This window comes from Pezoporus flaviventris, unplaced genomic scaffold (assembly GCF_033815535.1).
Source record: "Pezoporus flaviventris isolate CSIRO_AGI_PZ_B2104156 unplaced genomic scaffold, CSIRO_AGI_Pfla_v1 ptg000006l, whole genome shotgun sequence".
Lineage (NCBI taxonomy): Eukaryota > Metazoa > Chordata > Aves > Psittaciformes > Psittacidae > Pezoporus > Pezoporus flaviventris.
Window position 1 is genome coordinate 22,364,335 of NW_026892554.1, and position 21,341 is coordinate 22,385,675.

The following is a 21,341-nucleotide window of genomic DNA, read 5'->3' on the forward strand; positions in this document are numbered from 1 at the left end:
GTATGAAAGTGAGCAGTGTCAGCAATGATGGTGACACCGTTGTAAAGCTGCCTGTGTGCTGAAGAATCCCAGCACCAGCTTTCCCTCCTGGCTCTTCTGCTGTGGCAGTAAAGAACGACCTCTCATTCTCTACTCAGTTTGCTGCTGGGCAGCTGAGTGCAGGCTTCAGAGAGGTTGTATTCAAATGCTCTTTCAGGTATGAAAGTGAATGGTGACAGCAATGATGGTGACACACTTGAAAGCTGACTGTGAGCTGAAGAGGCCCAGCACCATCTTTCCCTCGTGACTCTTCTGCTGTGGGAGCAGAAGCCAAACATTTATGCTCTACTCAGTGTGTTGCTGGGCAGCAGAGTGCAGGCTCCGGAGAGGTTGCATTCAAATGCACTTTCATGTATGACAGTGAGCAGTGAAAGCAATGATGGAGGCACCGATGCAAAGGTGATTGTGTGCTGAACAGGCCCAGTACCAGCTTTCCCTCCTGGCTCTTCTGCTGTGGGAGCAGAGGCCAAACGTTCGTGCTGTACTCACTGTGCTGCTGGGCAGCTGAGAGAGACCACCTGAGAATTTGGATTCAAATGGACTTTTAGGTATGAAACCGAGGAGAGACTGCAATGATGGCGACTCTGTTTCAAAGCTGCCTTTGTGCTGAAGAGGCCCAGCACTAGCTTTCCCTGCTGGTCCTTCTGCTGTGGGAGCAGATGCCACTGTTCATTCTGTGCTGTGTTGCTGCGCAGCAGAGAGCAGGCTCTGGACTGACCCATTCAAATGCTTTTCCCGTATGAAAGTGAGCAGTGAAAGCAATGATGGAGGCACCGATGCAAAGGTGATTGTGTGCTGAACAGGCCCAGCACCAGCTTTCCCTCCTGGCTCTTCTGCTGTGGGAGCAGAGGCCAAACATTCGTGCTGTACTCACTGTGCTGCTGGGCAGCTAAGAGAGACCTCCTGAGAATTTGGATTCAAATGGACTTTTAGTTATAAAACAGAGGAGAGACTGCAATGATGGTGACAGCGTTGCAAAGCTGACTGTCTGCTGAAGAGGCCCAGCACCAGCTTTCCCTGCTGGCCCTTCGGCCGTGGGAGCAGATGCCACTGTTCATTCTGTGCTGACTGTGTTGCTGCGCAGCAGAGAGCAGGTTCTGGACCGATTCCATTCAAATGCTTTTCATGTATGACAGTGAGCAGTGAAAGCAATGATGGAGGCACCGATGCAAAGGTGATTGTGTGCTGAACAGGCGCAGCAGCAGCTTTCCCTCCTGGCTCTTCTGCTGTGGGAGCAGAGGCCAAACGTTCGTGCTGTACTCACTGTGCCGCTGGGCAGCTGAGAGAGACCACCTGAGAATTTGGATTCAAATGGACTTTTAGGTATGAAACCGAGGAGAGACTGCAATGATGGTGACACCATTGCAAATCTGACTGTGTGCTGAAGAGGCCCAGCACCAGCTTTCCCTGCTGGCCCCTCTGCTGTGGGAGCAGATGCCAAACGTTCATTCTGTGCTGTGTTGCTGCGCAGTAGAGAGCAGGTTCTGGACTGATTCCATTCAAATGCTTTTCCTGTATGAAAGTGAGCAGTGAAAGCAACGATGGAGGCACCAATGTAAAGGTGATTGTGTGCTGAACAGGTCCAGCACCAGCTTTCCCTCCTGGCTCTTCTGCTGTGGGAGCAGAGGCCAAATGTTCGTGCTCTACTCACAATGCTGCTGGGCAGCTGAGGGCGACCACCTGAGAATTTGTATTCAAATGGACTTTTAGGTATGAAACCGAGGAGAGACTGCAATGATGGTGACACCGTTGCAAAGCTGACTGTGTGCTGAAGAGCCCCAGCACCAGATTTGCCTCCTGGCTCTTCTGCTGTGGGAGCAGAGGCCAAACGTTCATTCCGTGCTGACTGTGTTGCTGCGCAGCAGAGAGCAGGCTCTGGACTGATTGCATTCAAATGCTTTTCATGTATGACAGTGAGCAGTGAAAGCAATGATGGAGGAACCTTTGCAAAGCTGACTGTGTGTTGAAGAGGACCAGCACCAGCTTTCCCTGCTGGCTCTTCTGCTGTGGGAGTGAAGAACAAACGTTCATGATCTACTCCCCTTGCTGCTGGGTAGGCGAGAGCAAGCTCCGCTGATGTTGCATTCAAATGCACTCTTAGATATGAAAGTGAGCAGTGAGAGCAATGATGGAGGCACCGTTGCAAAGCTGACTCACGGGTGAGTGAACTGAAGAGGGGAGCAAGGGCCTTTGGAGGCGGCTCTTGGCAGCTGTGAAAGAAAGGGTTCCGTACAAGGACGATGTTGCGAGTCGTTCAGCCAAGTGGACTACTATAGACAAAGGCATCTAGTCTCTGAGGGAATTGGCCATCGTAGTGATGATCTATCACATCAAGCCGAATAACGGGGATACACCTATAGATCCAGATGAGGTTGAATGTACACGATCCATGTGGCGAAAACTTACACGGAATGCACCTTCATCATATGCCCATTCATTGGCAACAGTAACCTGGAATGACATAGTACCACTAAGAGTGGATGAAATGGTTCATACACTCTGAGAGTTCGAAGACAATCTCACCCCTTCCATCATCTCAGCTGTGAAAAAACTGTCCCAGGACCTCGAACAATTGAGGGACGATCTATCTGATTTATCCAGCTCCTCACGTGTACCAACACACGTCTCAGCTATTAACAAAAGGCGTCCTATTGTTCAAGAGAGGAGATACAGGAGGTATACGCCACGGGGTACCCTATGGTTTTACCTGCTGGATCACAGAGAAGACATGACAAAGCGGGATGGAAAACCTACTTCAGCTTTGGAGGAACGGGTGAGTGAACTGAAGAGGGGAGCAAGGGCCAAGACTGATCGTCCCATGAGAGCTACGGCTTCAGTCTCTGGTGAGCAGTTTCCCAGATGGAATGGAAGAGCTGATTTTACTCCAGCTCCTGTGATAACGAAGAATAATCCCCTTCACCATGACTTAAGTGTCCAAAGCTGTGACGACCATTAGAGGGGCCCTGCCTCCAGCCAGGTGGAGGTAGGGGACAATCGGATTTACTGAACTGTGTGGATCAGATGGCCTGGCACATCAGTCCCACAGAAGTATAAGGCTCTAGTAGATACCGGTGCACAGCGTACCCTGATGCCATCAAGCTGTCAAGGGGTGGAACCCATCTATATTTCTGGAGTAACAGGAGGATCCCAAGAGTTGACTGTGCTGGAGGCTGAAATCAGCCTGACTGGGAGGGAGTGGCAAAAGCACCCTATTGTGACTGGTCCCGAGGCTCCATGCATCCTCGGCATAGACTACCTCAAGAGAGGGTACTTCAAAGACCCAAAAGGGTACCGGTGGGCTTTTGGTATTGCTGCTTTGGAGACTGAGGAAATTGAGCAGCTGTCCACCTTGCCTGGTCTCTCAGAAGATCCCTCTGCTGTGGGGTTGCTGAAAGTTGAAGAACAACAAGTGCCAATTGTGACCACAACAGTGCACCGGCTGCAATATCGCACCAACCGAGACTCCCTGATTCCCATCCATCAGCTGATCCGTAGACTGGAGAGTCAGGGGGTGATCAGCAGGACCCGCTCACCCTTTAATAGCCCCATATGGCCAGTGCGAAAGTCTAATGGAGAATGGAGACTAACAGTAGACTATCGTGGCCTGAATGAAGTCACACCACCATTGAGTGCTGCCGTACCGGACATGCTAGAACTTCAGTATGAACTAGAGTCAAAGGCAGCCAAGCGGTATGCCACGATTGATATTGCCAATGCATTTTTCTCAATTCCTTTGGCAGCAGAGTGCAGGCCACGGATTGCTTTTACTTGGAGGGGTGTCCAGTTCACTTGGAACCGACTGCCCCAGGGGTGGAAACACAGCCCTACCATTTGCCATGGACTGATCTAGACTGCACTGGAACAGGGGCAAGCTCCAGAACACCTGCAATACATTGATGACATTATTGTGTGGGGCGATACAGAGGAAGAAGTCTTTGAGAAAGGGAGGAAAATAATCCAAATCCTGCTGAAAGCCGGTTTTGCCATAAAATGGAGTAAGGTCAAGGGACCTGCACAGGAGATTCAATTTTTGGGAATAAAATGGCAAGATGGACGTAGACAGATCCCCACAGCTGTGATCAACAAGATAACAGCAATGTCTCCACCAACTAATAAGAAAGAAACGCAAGCTTTCTTGGGTGCAGTGGGGTTCTGGAGAATGCACATCCCAAATTACAGTTCGATTGTAAGCCCTCTCTATCATGTGACCCGGAAGAAGAATGATTTTAAATGGGGCCCTGAGCAGCAACAAGCCTTTGAGCAAATTAAACACGAGATAGTTCATGCAGTAGCCCTTGGACCAGTCCGGACCGGGCCAGATGTAAAAAATGTACTGCACACTGCAGCTGGGGAGAACGGTCCTACCTGGAGCCTCTGGCAGAAAGCTCCAGGGGAGACTCGAGGTCGACCCCTCGGCTTTTGGAGTCGGGGATATAAAGGATCTGAGGCCAGCTATACCCCAACTGAGAAAGAGATACTGGCAGCCTATGAAGGGGTTTGAGCTGCTTCGGAAGTGATTGGCACTGAAGCACAGCTCCTCCTGGCACCCCGGTTGCCCGTGCTGGGCTGGATGTTCAAAGGCAGGGTCTCCTCTACACATCATGCAACCGGTGCTACATGGAGTAAATGGGCTGCACTAATTACACAACGAACTCGAATAGGAAATCTCAGTCGTCCAGGCATTCTAGAAGTCATCATGGACTGGCCAGAGGGCAAAGATTTTGGAATGTCACCAAAGGAGGAGGTGGTGCGCGCTGAAGAGGCTCCACCATATAATAAACTGTCAGAAAGTGAAAAGCAGTATGCCTTGTTTACTGATGGCTCTTGCCGTATTGTGGGAAAGCATCAGAGATGGAAGGCAGCTGTATGGAGTCCTGGACGACAAGTTGCAGAAACTGCTGAAGGAGAGGGTGAATCGAGTCAGTTTGCCGAGGTGAAAGCCATCCAGCTGGCCCTGGACATTGCTGAACAAGGAAAGTGGCCAGTACTTTATCTCTATACTGACTCATGGATGGTGGCAAATGCCCTTTGGGGGTGGTTGAAGCAATGGAAGCAGAGCAACTGGCAACGCAGAGGTAAACCCATCTGGGCTGCTGCGCTGTGTCAAAATATTGCTGCCAGGGTGCAGAACCTGGTGGTGAAGGTACGTCATGTAGATGCCCATGTACCCAAGAGTCGGGACACTGAGGAACACCAGAACAACCAACAAGTGGATAAAGCGGCTAAGATTGAAGTGGCTCAGATGGACTTAGATTGGCTACATAAAGGTGAATTATTTTTGGCCCGGTGGGCCCATGACACTTCAGGCCATCAGGGCAGAGATGCAACATATAGATGGGCCCGTGATTGAGGGGTGGACTTAACAATGGACACTATTGTCCAGGTTATTCATGAGTGTGAAACATGTGCTGCAATTAAACAAGCCAAACGGTTAAAGCCTCTTTGGTATGGAGGATGATGGTTGAAGTATAAATATGGGGAGGCCTGGCAGATTGACTATATCACACTGCCACCAACCCGCCAAGGCAAGCGCCATGTGCTTACCATGGTGGAAGCAACCACCGGGTGGCTGGAAACATACGCTGTGCCCCATGCCACTGCCCGGAACACTATCCTGGGCCTTGAGAAACAGATTTTGTGGCGACACGGCACCCCAGAGAGAATTGAGTCAGACAATGGGACTCATTTCCGGAATAACCTTATAGATATTTGGGCCAAAGAGCATGGCATTGAGTGGGTATATCACATCCCCTACCATGCACCAGCCTATGGGAAAATCGAATGGTACAATGGGCTGTTAAAAACTACACTGAGAGCAATGGTGGAGGAACTTTCAAGCATTGGGATACACACTTACCAAAGGCCACCTGGTTGGTCAACACCAGAGGATCTGCCAATAGGGCCGGCCCAGCCCAGTCAGAACTTTTACATATTGTAGAGGGGGACAAAGTTCCCGTGGTGCATATGAAGAATTTGCTGGGGAAGACAGTCTGGGTTATTCCTGCTTCAGGTAAAGGCAAACCCACTCGTGGGATTGCTTTTGCTCAGGGGCCTGGATATACTTGGTGGGTAATGCGGGAAGATGGGCAAGTCTGATGTATACCTCAAGGGGATTTGATTTTAGGGGAAAACAGCCAGTGAACTCAATTGTATGCTGTTGCCTGCTGTGTAATACTTTTATAGCCCATCAACTAGATGTCTCCAGGTCACCAGCGACTGGCCCTGACTTCCCTCCAGCCATCATCCCAACAGAGAATGAACTTTGAACATCATGGGCCGAATGGACTCGGCAGCATTATAGGGGTTGGTCCATGCACTAAGAAAATGATCTTTTCCTCTTGGTCTGTATGTATATGGATGCATATATGTGGGAGAGCGATGGTGTATTGAAAATGTGGGATCTGAGCACAACGTGAATGGTATGGAATAAAGGGTGGATAATGTCCTGGGTTCAGCAGTAGCAGTCATGGTTTTCCTTTGTGTTAGCTGGTGCAGTGCTGTGTTTTGACTTCCAGCCTGAGAACAGTGTTGGTGAAGCCGATGTTTTCGATTGTTGCTAAGTGATGTTTACCCTGACCAAGGACTTTGTGAGGCTCATGCTCTGCCAGGGAGGAGGAGAAGCTGTGAGGAAGCAGAGATGGAACGCCTCACCCGGGCTATTGGGGGAGGTATTCCATACCACAGCACGTCATGCCCGGAGTGGGGGGTAACTGGGAGTTACTCGGAAGGACACGGGCTTCCGGGTGGGACTCGTTTCTTGGCCGGAGGTATCGTATTCTCTTCCCTTGTTATTTTCCCTTATCATTGTTGTAGTTGATAGTAGCGGTGGTGATTTCTGTACATTGGTAGCTGGACTGTTCTTGTCTCAACCCGTGGGAGTTGCACACTTTCGATCCTCCACCCCGATCCTCCGGAAGCGGGGAAGCGGAGAGCCCCGGTGGGGGAGGGGGACACGGCCCTCAATTGTTGTCAGCTCGGCACCACTCACTGGGAGTGAGTGAACAAGTTACCAGACTGGGTTTAAACCACGACAGATCCCACAGCAGAAGACCCAGGAGGGAAAGCTAGTGCTGTGCCTCTTCAGCACACAGTCACCTTTGCAACAGTGTCACCATCATTGCAGTCTCTCCTCAGTTTCCTACCTAAAAGTCCATTTGAATCCAAATTCTGGGGTGGTCGCCCTCAGCTGCCAGGCAGCACAGTGAGTAGAGCACGAACGTTTGGCCTTTGGTCACACAGCAAAAGATCCAGGAGGGAAAGCGGGTGCTGGGCCTGTTCAGCACACAATCACCTTTACATTGGTGCCTCCATCGTTTCTTTCACTGCTCACTTTCATACAGGAAAAGCATTTCAATACAATCAGTCCAGAACCTGCTCTCTGCTGCACAGCAACACAGTCGGTACAGAATGAACTTTTCGCATCTGCTCCCAGAGCAGAAGGGCCAGCAGGGAAAGCTGGTGCTGCGCCTCTTCAGCACACAGTCAGCTTTGCAACGATGTCACCACCATTGCAGTCTCTCCCCAGTTTCATACCTAAAAGTCCATTTGAATGCAAATTCTTCGGTGGTTGCCCTCAGCTGCCAGGCAGCACAGTAAGTAGAGCACGAACATTTGGCCTCTGCTCCCACAGCCGAAGAGCCAGGAGGGAAAGATGGTGCTGGGAATGTTCAGCACACAATCACCTTTGCATCGGTGCCTCCATCATTGCTTTCACTGCTCATTTTTATACACGAAAAGCATTTGAATATTCAGTCGAGAACCTGCTGTCTGCTGCACAGCAACACAGCACAGAATGAACTTTTGGCATCTGCTCCCACAGCAGAAGGGCCAGGAGGGAAAGCTGCAGCTGGGCCTGTTCAGCACAAAATCACCTTTGCATCGGTGCCTCCATCATTGCATTCACTGCTCACTTTCATACAGGAAAAGCATTTGAATGCAATCTCTCTGGAGCCTGCTCTCTGCTAAGCAGCAACACAGCACAGAATGAACGATTGGCATCTGTTCCCACAGCAGAAGGGCCAGCAGAGAAAGCTGCTGCTGGGCCTGTTAAGCACAAAGTCCACTTTGCAACGGTGTCACCATCATTGCAGTCTCTCCTCGGTTTCATACCTAAAAGCTTATTTGAATACAAATTCTCGGGTGGTCACTCTCAGCCGCAGGGCAGCACAGTGAGTAGAGCATGAAAGTTTGGCCTCGGCTCCCACAGCAGAAGAGCCAGGAGGGAAAGCTGGTGCTGAGCCTGTTCAGCACACAATCACTTTTGCATCAGTGTCTCCATCATTGCTTTCACTGCTCATTTTCATGCATGAAAAGCATTTGAATGCTATCAGTCCAGAACCTGCTCTCTGCTGCGCAGCAACACAGTCAGCACAGAATGAATGTTTGGCATCTGCTCCCACAGCAGAAGGGCCAGCAGGGAAAGCTGGAGGTGGGCCTCTTCAGCACACAGTCAGCTTTGCAACGGTGTCACCATCATTGCAGTCTCTCCCCAGTTTCATACGTAAAAGTCCATTTGAATACAAATTTTCAGGTGGTCTCTCTCAGCTGCCCAGCAGCACAGTGAGTAGAGCACAAACGTTTGGACTCTGCTCCCACAGCCGAAGAGCCAAGAGGGAAAGCTGGTGCTGGACCTGTTCAGCACACAATCACCTTTGCATCGGTGCCTCCATCATTGCTTTCACTGCTCACTGTCATACATGAAAACCATTTTAATGCAATCTCTCCGGAGCCTGCACTCTGCTGCGCAGCAACACAGGCAGCACAGAATGAACGTTTGGCATCTGCTCCCACAGCAGAAGAGCCAGGAGGGAAAGCTGGTCCTGGGCCTGTTCAGCACACAATCACCTTTGCATCGGGGCCTCCATTATTGATTTCACTGCTCACTTTCATACAGGAAAAGCATATGAATGCAATCAGTCCAGAACATGCTCTCTGCTGCGGAGCAACACAGTCAGCACAGAATGAACGTTTGGCATCTGCTCCCACAGCAGAAGGGCCAGTATTGAAAGTTGGTGCTGGGCCTATTCAGCACACCCTCAGCTTTGATACGGTGTCACCATCATTGCAGTCTCTCCTCGGTTTCATACCTAAAAGTCCATTTGAATACAAATTCTCAGGTGGTCGCCCTAAGCTGCCAGGCAGCACAGAGAGTACAGCACGAACGTTTGGCCTCTGCTCCCACAGCAGAAGAGCCAGGAAACAAAGCTGGTGCTGGGCCTGTTCAGCACACAATCACCTTTACATTGGTGCCTCCATCATTGCTTTCACTGCTCACTTTCGTACAGGAAAAGCATTTGAATGGAATCAGTCCAGAGCCTGCTCTCTGCTAAGCAGCAACACAGTCAGCACAGAATGAACAGTGGCATCTGCTCCCACAGCAGAAGGGCCAGCAGGGAAAGCTAGTGCTGGGCCTCTTCAGCACACAGTTAGCTTTGAAACGGTGTCACCATCATTGCAGTCTCTCCTCGGTTTCATACCTAAAAGTCCATTTTTATCCAAATTCTCAGGTGGTCTCTCTCAGCTGCCCAGCAGCACAGTGAGTACAGCACGAACGTTTGGCCTCTGCTCCCACAGCAGAAGAGCCAGAAGGGAAAGCTGCTGCTGGGCCTGTTCAGCACACAATCACCTTTCCATCGGTGCCTCCATCGTTGCTTTCACTGCTCACTTTCATGCACGAAAAGCATTTGAATGGAATCAGTCCAGAACCTGCTCTCTGCTGCGCAGCAACACAGCACAGAATGAATGTTTGGAATCTGCTTCCACAGCAGAAGTGCCAGCAGGGAAAGCTGGTGCTGGGCCTCTTCAGCACACAAGCAGCTTTGAAACGGTGTCACCATCATTGCAGTCTCTCCTCAGTTTCATACCTAAAAGTCCATTTGAATACAAATTCTCGGCTGGTCGCCCTCAGCTGCCAGGCAGCACAGTGAGTACAGCACGAACGTTTGGCCTCTGCTCCCACAGCAGAAGAGCCAGGAGGGAAAGCAGGTGCTGGGCCTGTTCAACACGCAATCACCTATGCCTCGGTGCCTACATCATTGCTTTCACTGCTCACTTTCATACATGAAAAGCATTTGAACGCAATCAGTCCAGAGCCTGCTCTCTGCTGGCAGCATCACAGTCAGCACAGAATGAACGTTTGGCATCTGCTCCCACAGCAGAAGGGCCAGCAGGGAAAGCTGGTGCTGGGCCTGTTCAGCACACAATCGCCTTTGCATCGGTGCCTCCGTCATTGCTTTCACTGCTCACTTTCTTACATGAAATGTATTGGAATGCAGTCTCTCCGGAGCCTGCTCTCTGCTGCGCAGCAACGCTGTCAGAACAGATTGAACATTTGGCATCTGCTCCCACAGCCGAGGAACCAAGAGGGAGAGCAGGTGCTGGGCCTGTTCAGCACACAATCACCCTTGCATCGGTAACTCCATAACTGTTTCACTGCTCACTGTCATACAAGAAAAGCGTTTGAATGCAACCTCTCCGGAGCCTCCTCTCTGCTGCATGCAAACAAAATCAGCACAGAATGAACGTTTCGCATCTCCCCGAACAGCAGTAGTTCCAGTAGGCAAATCTGGTGCTGGGCCAATTCAGCACACAGTCAGCTTTGCAACGGTGTCACCATCATTGCAGTCTCTCATCGGTTTCATACCTAAAAGTCCATTTGAATCCAAATTCTCAGGTGGTCTCTCTCAGCTGCCCAGCAGCTCAGTGAGTACAGCACGAACGTTTGGCTTCTGCTCCCACAGCAGAAGAGCCAGGATTGAAAGCTGGTGCTGGACCTGTTCAGCACACAATCACCTTTACATTGGTGCCTCCATCGTTGCTTTCACTGCTCACTTTCATGCAGGAAAAGCATTTGAATGGAATCAGTCCAGAGCCTGCTCTCTGCTGGCACCAACACAGTCAGCTCAGAATGAACAGTGGCATCTGCTCCCAAAGCAGAAGGAACAGCAGGGAAAGCTAGAGCTGGGCCTCTTCAGCACACAAGCAGCTTTGCAACGGTGTCACCATCATTGCAGTCTCTCCTCGGTTTCATACCTAAAAGTCCATTTGAATCCAAATACTCAGGTGGTCTCTCAAAGCTGCCCAGCAGCACACTGAGTACAGCACGAACGTTTGGCCTCTGCTCCCACAGCAGAAGAGCCAGGATTGAAAGCTGCTGCTGGACCTGTTCAGCACATAATCACCTTTACATTGGTGCCTCCATCATTGCTTTCACTGCTCACTTTCATACAGGAAAAGCATTTGAATGGAATCAGTCCAGAGCCTGCTCTCTGCTGGCAGCATCTCATTCAGCACAGAATGAACAGTGGCATCTGCTCCCAGGGCAGAAGGACCAGCAGGGAAAGCTAGTGCTGGGCCTCTTCAGCACACAAGCAGCTTTGCAACGGTGTCACCATCATTGCAGTCTCTCCTCAGTTTCATACCTAAAAGTCCATTTGAATCCAAATTCTCAGGTGGTCTCTCTCAGCTGCCCAGCAGCACAGTGAGTACAGCACGAACGTTTGGCCTCTGCTCCCACAGCATAAGAGCTAGGATTGAAAGCTAGTGCTGGGCCTCTTCAGCACACAAGCAGCTTTGCAACGGTGTCACCATCATTGCAGTCTCTCCTCAGTTTCATACCTAAAAGTCCATTTGAATCCAAATTCTCAGGTGGTCTCTCTCAGCTGCCCAGCAGCACAGTGAGTACAGCACGAACATTTGGCCTCTGCTCCCACAGCAGAAGAGCCAGGATTGAAAGCTGGTGCTGGACCTGTTCAGCACACAATCACCTTTACATTTGTGCCTCCATCGTTGCTTTCACTGCTCACTTTCATGCATGAAAAGCATTTGAATGGAATCAGGCCAGAGCCTACTTTCAGCTGCGCAGCAGCACAGTCAGCACAGAATGAACAGTGGCATCTGCTCACACGGCAGAAGGACCAGCAGGGAACCTAGTGCTGGGCCTCTTCAGCACACAAGCAGCTTTGCAACGGTGTCACCATCATTGCAGTCTCTCCTCGGTTTCATACCTAAAAGTCCATTTGAATCCAAATTCTCAGGTGGTCTCTCTCAGCTGCCCAGCAGCTAAGTGAGTACAGCACGAACGTTTGGCCTCTGCTCCCACAGCAGAAGAGCCAGGATTGAAAGCTGCTGCTGGACCTGTTCAGCACACAATCACCTTTACATTGGTGCCTCCATCGTTGCTTTCACTGCTCACTTTCATGCAGGAAAAGCATTTGAATGGAATCAGTCCAGAGCCTGCTCTCTGCTGGCAGCGCAGCAACACATTCAGCACAGAATGAACAGTGGCATCTGCTCCCAGGGCAGAAGGACCAGCAGGGAAAGTTAGTGCTGGGCCTCTTCAGCACACAAGCAGCTTTGCAACGGTGTCACCATCATTGCAGTCTCTCCTCAGTTTCATACCTAAAAGTCCATTTGAATCCAAATTCTCAGGTGGTCTCTCTCAGCTGCCCAGCAGCACAGTGAGTACAGCACGAACGTTTGGCCTCTGCTCCCACAGCATAAGAGCTAGGATTGAAAGCTAGTGCTGGGCCTCTTCAGCACACAAGCAGCTTTGCAACGGTGTCACCATCATTGCAGTCTCTCCTCAGTTTCATACCTAAAAGTCCATTTGAATCCAAATTCTCAGGTGATCACTCTCAGCTGCCCAGCAGCACAGTGAGTACAGCACGAACGTTTGGCCTCTGCTCCCACAGCAGAAGAGCCAGGATTGAAAGCTGCTGCTGGGCCTGTTCAGCACACAATCACCTTTACATTGGTGCCTCCATCGTTGCTTTCACTGCTCACTTTCATGCAGGAAAAGCATTTGAATGGAATCAGTCCAGAGCCTGCTCTCTGCTGCCCAGCAACACAGCACAGAAAGAACAGTGGCATCTGCTCACACGGCAGAAGAGCCAGGATTGAAAGCTGGTGCTGGACCTGTTCAGCACAAAATCACCTTTACATTGGTGCCTCCATCGTTGCTTTCACTGCTCACTTTCATGCAGGAAAAGCATTTGAATGGAATCAGTCCAGAGCCTGCTCTCTGCTGCCCAGCAACACAGCACAGAAAGAACAGTGGCATCTGCTCACACGGCAGAAGAGCCAGGATTGAAAGCTGGTGCTGGACCTGTTCAGCACACAATCACCTTTACATTGGTGCCTCCATCGTTGCTTTCACTGCTCACTTTCATGCAGGAAAAGCATTTGAATGGAATCAGTCCAGAGCCTGCTCTCTGCTGGCAGCGCAGCAACACATTCAGCACAGAATGAACAGTGGCGTCTGCTCACACGACAGAAGGACCAGCAGGGAAAGCTAGAGCTGGGCCTCTTCAGCACACAAGCAGCTTTGCAACGGTGTCACCATCATTGCAGTCTCTCCTCGGTTTCATACCTAAAAGTCCATTTGAATCCAAATTCTCAGGTGGTCTCTCTCAGCTGCCCATCAGCTCAGTGAGTACAGCACGAACAATTGGCCTCTGCTCCCACAGCAGAAGAGCCAGGATTGAAAGCTGGTGCTGGACCTGTTCAGCACACAATCACCTTTACATTGGTGCCTCCATCGTTGCTTTCACTGCTCACTTTCATGCAGGAAAAGCATTTGAATGGAATCAGTCCAGAGCCTGCTCTCTGCTGGCAGCGCAGCAACACATTCAGCACAGAATGAACAGTGGCATCTGCTCCCAGGGCAGAAGGACCAGCAGGGAAAGTTAGTGCTGGGCCTCTTCAGCACACAAGCAGCTTTGCAACGGTGTCACCATCATTGCAGTCTCTCCTCAGTTTCATACCTAAAAGTCCATTTGAATCCAAATTCTCAGGTGGTCTCTCTCAGCTGCCCAGCAGCACAGTGAGTACAGCACGAACGTTTGGCCTCTGCTCCCACAGCATAAGAGCTAGGATTGAAAGCTAGTGCTGGGCCTCTTCAGCACACAAGCAGCTTTGCAACGGTGTCACCATCATTGCAGTCTCTCCTCAGTTTCATACCTAAAAGTCCATTTGAATCCAAATTCTCAGGTGATCACTCTCAGCTGCCCAGCAGCACAGTGAGTACAGCACGAACGTTTGGCCTCTGCTCCCACAGCAGAAGAGCCAGGATTGAAAGCTGCTGCTGGGCCTGTTCAGCACACAATCACCTTTACATTGGTGCCTCCATCGTTGCTTTCACTGCTCACTTTCATGCAGGAAAAGCATTTGAATGGAATCAGTCCAGAGCCTGCTCTCTGCTGCCCAGCAACACAGCACAGAAAGAACAGTGGCATCTGCTCACACGGCAGAAGAGCCAGGATTGAAAGCTGGTGCTGGACCTGTTCAGCACAAAATCACCTTTACATTGGTGCCTCCATCGTTGCTTTCACTGCTCACTTTCATGCAGGAAAAGCATTTGAATGGAATCAGTCCAGAGCCTGCTCTCTGCTGCCCAGCAACACAGCACAGAAAGAACAGTGGCATCTGCTCACACGGCAGAAGAGCCAGGATTGAAAGCTGGTGCTGGACCTGTTCAGCACACAATCACCTTTACATTGGTGCCTCCATCGTTGCTTTCACTGCTCACTTTCATGCAGGAAAAGCATTTGAATGGAATCAGTCCAGAGCCTGCTCTCTGCTGGCAGCGCAGCAACACATTCAGCACAGAATGAACAGTGGCGTCTGCTCACACGGCAGAAGGACCAGCAGGGAAAGCTAGAGCTGGGCCTCTTCAGCACACAAGCAGCTTTGCAACGGTGTCACCATCATTGCAGTCTCTCCTCGGTTTCATACCTAAAAGTCCATTTGAATCCAAATTCTCAGGTGGTCTCTCTCAGCTGCCCAGCAGCACAGTGAGTACAGCATGAACGTTTGGCCTCTGCTCCCACAGCAGAAGAGCCAGGATTGATAGCTGGTGCTGGGCCTGTTAAGCACACAATCACCTTTACATTGGTGCCTCCATCGTTGCTTTCACTGCTCACTTTCATACAGGAAAACCATTTGAATGGAGTCAGTCCAGAGCCTGCTCTCTGCTGGCAGCAACACAGCACAGAATGAACAGTGGCATCTGCTCCCACGGCAGAAGGACCAGCAGGGAAAGCTAGTGCTGGGCCTCTTCAACACACAAGCAGCTTTGCAACGGTGTCACCATCATTGCAGTCTCTCCTCGGTTTCATACCTAAAAGTCCATTTGAATCCAAATTCTCAGGTGGTCTCCCTCAGCTACCCAGCAGCACAGTGAGTACAGCACGAACGTTTGGCCTCTGCTCCCACAGCAGAAGAGCCAGGATTGAAAGCTGCTGCTGGACCTGTTCAGCACAAAATCACCTTTACATCGGTGCCTCCATCGTTACTTTCACTGCTCACTTTCATACATGAAAAGCATTTGAATGGAATCAGTCCAGAGCCTGCTCTCTGCTGGCAGCAACACAGTCAGCACAGAATGAACAGTGGCATCTGCTCCCACAGCAGAAGGACCAGCAGGGAAAGCTAGTGCTGGGCCTCTTCAGCACACAAGCAGCTTTGCAACGGTGTCACCATCATTGCAGTCTCACCTCGGTTTCATACCTAAAAGTCCATTTGAATCCAAATTCTCAGGTGGTCTCTCTCAGCTGCCCAGCAGCACAGTGAGTACAGCACGAACGTTTGGCCTCTGCTCCCACAGCAGAAGAGCCAGGATTGAAAGCTGGTGCTGGACATGTTCAGCACACAATCACATTTACATTGGTGCCTCCATCGTTGCTTTCACTGCTCACTTTCATACAGGAAAAGCATTTGAATGGAATCAGTCCAGAGAATGCTCTCTGCTGGCAGCGCAGCAACACAGTCAGCACAGAATGAACAGTGGCATCTGCTCACACGGCAGAAGGACCAGCAGGAAAAGCTAGTGCTGGGCCTCTTCAGCACACAGTCACCTTTGCAACGTTGTCACCATCATTGCAGTCTCTCCTCGGTTTCATACCTAAAAGTGCATTTGAATCCAAATTCTCAGGTGGTCTCTCTCAGCTGCCAGGCAGCACAGTGAGTACAGCATGAACGTTTGGCCTTTGCTCCCACAGCAGAAGAGCCAGGATTGAAAGCTGGTGCTGGACCTGTTCAGCACACAATCACCTTTACATTGGTGCCTCCATCGTTGCTTTCACTGCTCACTTTCATGCAGGAAAAGCATTTGAATGGAATCAGTCCAGATTCTGCTCTCTCCTGGCAGCAACACAGCACAGAATGAACAGTGGCATCTGCTCCCACAGCAGAAGGACCAGCAGGGAAAGCTAGTGCTGGGCCTCTTCAGCACACAGTCACCTTTGCAACAGTGTCACCATCATTGCAGTCTCTCCTCGGTTTCATACCTAAAAGTCCATTTGAATCCAAATTCTCAGGTGGTCTCTCTCAGCTGCCCAGCATCACAGTGAATACAGCACGAACGTTTGGCCTCTGCTCCCACAGCATAAGAGCTAGGATTGAAAGCTAGTGCTGGGCCTCTTCAGCACACAAGCAGCTTTGCAACGGTGTCACCATCATTGCAGTCTCTCCTCAGTTTCATACCTAAAAGTCCATTTGAATCCAAATTCTCAGGTGATCACTCTCAGCTGCCCAGCAGCACAGTGAGTACAGCACGAACGTTTGGCCTCTGCTCCCACAGCAGAAGAGCCAGGATTGAAAGCTGCTGCTGGGCCTGTTCAGCACACAATCACCTTTACATTGGTGCCTCCATCGTTGCTTTCACTGCTCACTTTCATGCAGGAAAAGCATTTGAATGGAATCAGTCCAGAGCCTGCTCTCTGCTGCCCAGCAACACAGCACAGAAAGAACAGTGGCATCTGCTCACACGGCAGAAGAGCCAGGATTGAAAGCTGGTGCTGGACCTGTTCAGCACAAAATCACCTTTACATTGGTGCCTCCATCGTTGCTTTCACTGCTCACTTTCATGCAGGAAAAGCATTTGAATGGAATCAGTCCAGAGCCTGCTCTCTGCTGCCCAGCAACACAGCACAGAAAGAACAGTGGCATCTGCTCACACGGCAGAAGAGCCAGGATTGAAAGCTGGTGCTGGACCTGTTCAGCACACAATCACCTTTACATTGGTGCCTCCATCGTTGCTTTCACTGCTCACTTTCATGCAGGAAAAGCATTTGAATGGAATCAGTCCAGAGCCTGCTCTCTGCTGGCAGCGCAGCAACACATTCAGCACAGAATGAACAGTGGCGTCTGCTCACACGGCAGAAGGACCAGCAGGGAAAGCTAGAGCTGGGCCTCTTCAGCACACAAGCAGCTTTGCAACGGTGTCACCATCATTGCAGTCTCTCCTCGGTTTCATACCTAAAAGTCCATTTGAATCCAAATTCTCAGGTGGTCTCTCTCAGCTGCCCAGCAGCACAGTGAGTACAGCATGAACGTTTGGCCTCTGCTCCCACAGCAGAAGAGCCAGGATTGATAGCTGGTGCTGGGCCTGTTAAGCACACAATCACCTTTACATTGGTGCCTCCATCGTTGCTTTCACTGCTCACTTTCATACAGGAAAACCATTTGAATGGAGTCAGTCCAGAGCCTGCTCTCTGCTGGCAGCAACACAGCACAGAATGAACAGTGGCATCTGCTCCCACGGCAGAAGGACCAGCAGGGAAAGCTAGTGCTGGGCCTCTTCAGCACACAAGCAGCTTTGCAACGGTGTCACCATCATTGCAGTCTCACCTCGGTTTCATACCTAAAAGTCCATTTGAATCCAAATTCTCAGGTGGTCTCTCTCAGCTGCCCAGCAGCACAGTGAGTACAGCACGAACGTTTGGCCTCTGCTCCCACAGCAGAAGAGCCAGGATTGAAAGCTGGTGCTGGACATGTTCAGCACACAATCACATTTACATTGGTGCCTCCATCGTTGCTTTCACTGCTCACTTTCATACAGGAAAAGCATTTGAATGGAATCAGTCCAGAGAATGCTCTCTGCTGGCAGCGCAGCAACACAGTCAGCACAGAATGAACAGTGGCATCTGCTCACACGGCAGAAGGACCAGCAGGAAAAGCTAGTGCTGGGCCTCTTCAGCACACAGTCACCTTTGCAACGTTGTCACCATCATTGCAGTCTCTCCTCGGTTTCATACCTAAAAGTGCATTTGAATCCAAATTCTCAGGTGGTCTCTCTCAGCTGCCAGGCAGCACAGTGAGTACAGCATGAACGTTTGGCCTTTGCTCCCACAGCAGAAGAGCCAGGATTGAAAGCTGGTGCTGGACCTGTTCAGCACACAATCACCTTTACATTGGTGCCTCCATCGTTGCTTTCACTGCTCACTTTCATGCAGGAAAAGCATTTGAATGGAATCAGTCCAGATTCTGCTCTCTGCTGGCAGCAACACAGCACAGAATGAACAGTGGCATCTGCTCCCACAGCAGAAGGACCAGCAGGGAAAGCTAGTGCTGGGCCTCTTCAGCACACAGTCACCTTTGCAACAGTGTCACCATCATTGCAGTCTCTCCTCGGTTTCATACCTAAAAGTCCATTTGAATCCAAATTCTCAGGTGGTCTCTCTCAGCTGCCCAGCATCACAGTGAATACAGCACGAACGTTTGGCCTCTGCTCCCACAGCATAAGAGCTAGGATTGAAAGCTAGTGCTGGGCCTCTTCAGCACACAAGCAGCTTTGCAACGGTGTCACCATCATTGCAGTCTCTCCTCAGTTTCATACCTAAAAGTCCATTTGAATCCAAATTCTCAGGTGATCACTCTCAGCTGCCCAGCAGCACAGTGAGTACAGCACGAACGTTTGGCCTCTGCTCCCACAGCAGAAGAGCCAGGATTGAAAGCTGCTGCTGGGCCTGTTCAGCACACAATCACCTTTACATTGGTGCCTCCATCGTTGCTTTCACTGCTCACTTTCATGCAGGAAAAGCATTTGAATGGAATCAGTCCAGAGCCTGCTCTCTGCTGCCCAGCAACACAGCACAGAAAGAACAGTGGCATCTGCTCACACGGCAGAAGAGCCAGGATTGAAAGCTGGTGCTTGACCTGTTCAGCACAAAATCACCTTTACATTGGTGCCTCCATCGTTGCTTTCACTGCTCACTTTCATGCAGGAAAAGCATTTGAATGGAATCAGTCCAGAGCCTGCTCTCTGCTGCCCAGCAACACAGCACAGAAAGAACAGTGGCATCTGCTCACACGGCAGAAGAGCCAGGATTGAAAGCTGGTGCTGGACCTGTTCAGCACACAATCACCTTTACATTGGTGCCTCCATCGTTGCTTTCACTGCTCACTTTCATGCAGGAAAAGCATTTGAATGGAATCAGTCCAGAGCCTGCTCTCTGCTGGCAGCGCAGCAACACATTCAGCACAGAATGAACAGTGGCGTCTGCTCACACGGCAGAAGGACCAGCAGGGAAAGCTAGAGCTGGGCCTCTTCAGCACACAAGCAGCTTTGCAACGGTGTCACCATCATTGCAGTCTCTCCTCGGTTTCATACCTAAAAGTCCATTTGAATCCAAATTCTCAGGTGGTCTCTCTCAGCTGCCCAGCAGCACAGTGAGTACAGCATGAACGTTTGGCCTCTGCTCCCACAGCAGAAGAGCCAGGATTGAAAGCTGGTGCTGGGCCTGTTAAGCACACAATCACCTTTACATTGGTGCCTCCATCGTTGCTTTCACTGCTCACTTTCATGCAGGAAAACCATTTGAATGGAATCAGTCCAGAGCCTGCTCTCTGCTGGCAGCAACACAGTCAGCACAGAATCAACAGTGGCATCTGCTCCCTCAGCAGAAGGACCAGCAGGGAAAGCTACTGCTGGGCCTCTTCAGCACACAAGCAGCTTTGCAACAGTGTCAACATCATTGCAGTCTCTCCTCGGTTTCATACCTAAAAGTCCATTTGAATCCAAATTCTCAGGTGGTCTCCCTCAGCTACCCAGCAGCACAGTGAGTACAGCACGAACGTTTGGCCTCTGCTCCCACAGCAGAAGAGCCAGGATTGAAAGCTGGTGCTGGACCTGTTCAGCACACAATCACCTTTACATTGGTGCCTCCATCGTTGCTTTCACTGCTCACTTTCATGCAGGAAAAGCATTTGAATGGAATCAGTCCAGAGCCTGCTCTCTGCTGCCCAGCAACACAGCACAGAAAGAACAGTGGCATCTGCTCACACGGCAGAAGAGCCAGGATTGAAAGCTGGTGCTGGACCTGTTCAGCACACAATCTCCTTTACATTGGTGCCTCCATCGTTGCTTTCACTGCTCACTTTCATGCAGGAAAAGCATTTGAATGGAATCAGTCCAGAGCCTGCTCTCTGCTGGCAGCGCATCAACACATTCAGCACAGAATGATCAGTGGCATCTGCTCACACGGCAGAAGGACCAGCAGGGAAAGCTAGAGCTGGGCCTCTTCAGCACACAAGCAGCTTTGCAACGGTGTCACCATCATTGCAGTCTCTCCTCGGTTTCATACCTAAAAGTCCATTTGAATCCAAATTCTCAGGTGGTCTCTCTCAGCTGCCCAGCAGCACAGTGAGTACAGCACGAACATTTGGCCTCTGCTCCCACAGCAGAAGAGCCAGGATTGAAAGCTGGTGCTGGGCCTGTTAAGCACACAATCACCTTTACATTGGTGCCTCCATCGTTGCTTTCACTGCTCACTTTCATACAGGAAAAGCATTTGAATGGAATCAGTCCAGAGCCTGCTCTCTGCTGGCAGCAACACAGTCAGCACAGAATGAACAGTGGCATCTGCTCCCACAGCAGAAGGACCAGCAGGGAAAGCTACTGCTGGGCCTCTTCAGCACACAAGCAGCTTTGCAACAGTGTCAACATCATTGCAGTCTCTCCTCGGTTTCATACCTAAAAGTCCATTTGAATCCAAATTCTCAGGTGGTCTCCCTCAGCTACCCAGCAGCACAGTGAGTACAGCACGAACGTTTGGCCTCTGCTCCCACAGCAGAAGAGCCAGGATTGAAAGCTGGTGCTGGACCTGTTCAGCACACAATCACCTTTACATTGGTGCCTCCATCGTTGCTTTCACTGCTCACTTTCATGCAGGAAAAGCATTTGAATGGAATCAGTCCAGAGCCTGCTCTCTGCTGCCCAGCAACACAGCACAGAAAGAACAGTGGCATCTGCTCACACGACAGAAGAGCCAGGATTGAAAGCTGGTGCTGGACCTGTTCAGCACACAATCTCCTTTACATTGGTGCTTCCATCGTTGCTTTCACTGCTCACTTTCATGCAGGAAAAGCATTTGAATGGAATCAGTCCAGAGCCTGCTCTCTGCTGGCAGCGCATCAACACATTCAGCACAGAATGATCAGTGGCATCTGCTCACACGGCAGAAGGACCAGCAGGGAAAGCTAGAGCTGGGCCTCTTCAGCACACAAGCAGCTTTGCAACGGTG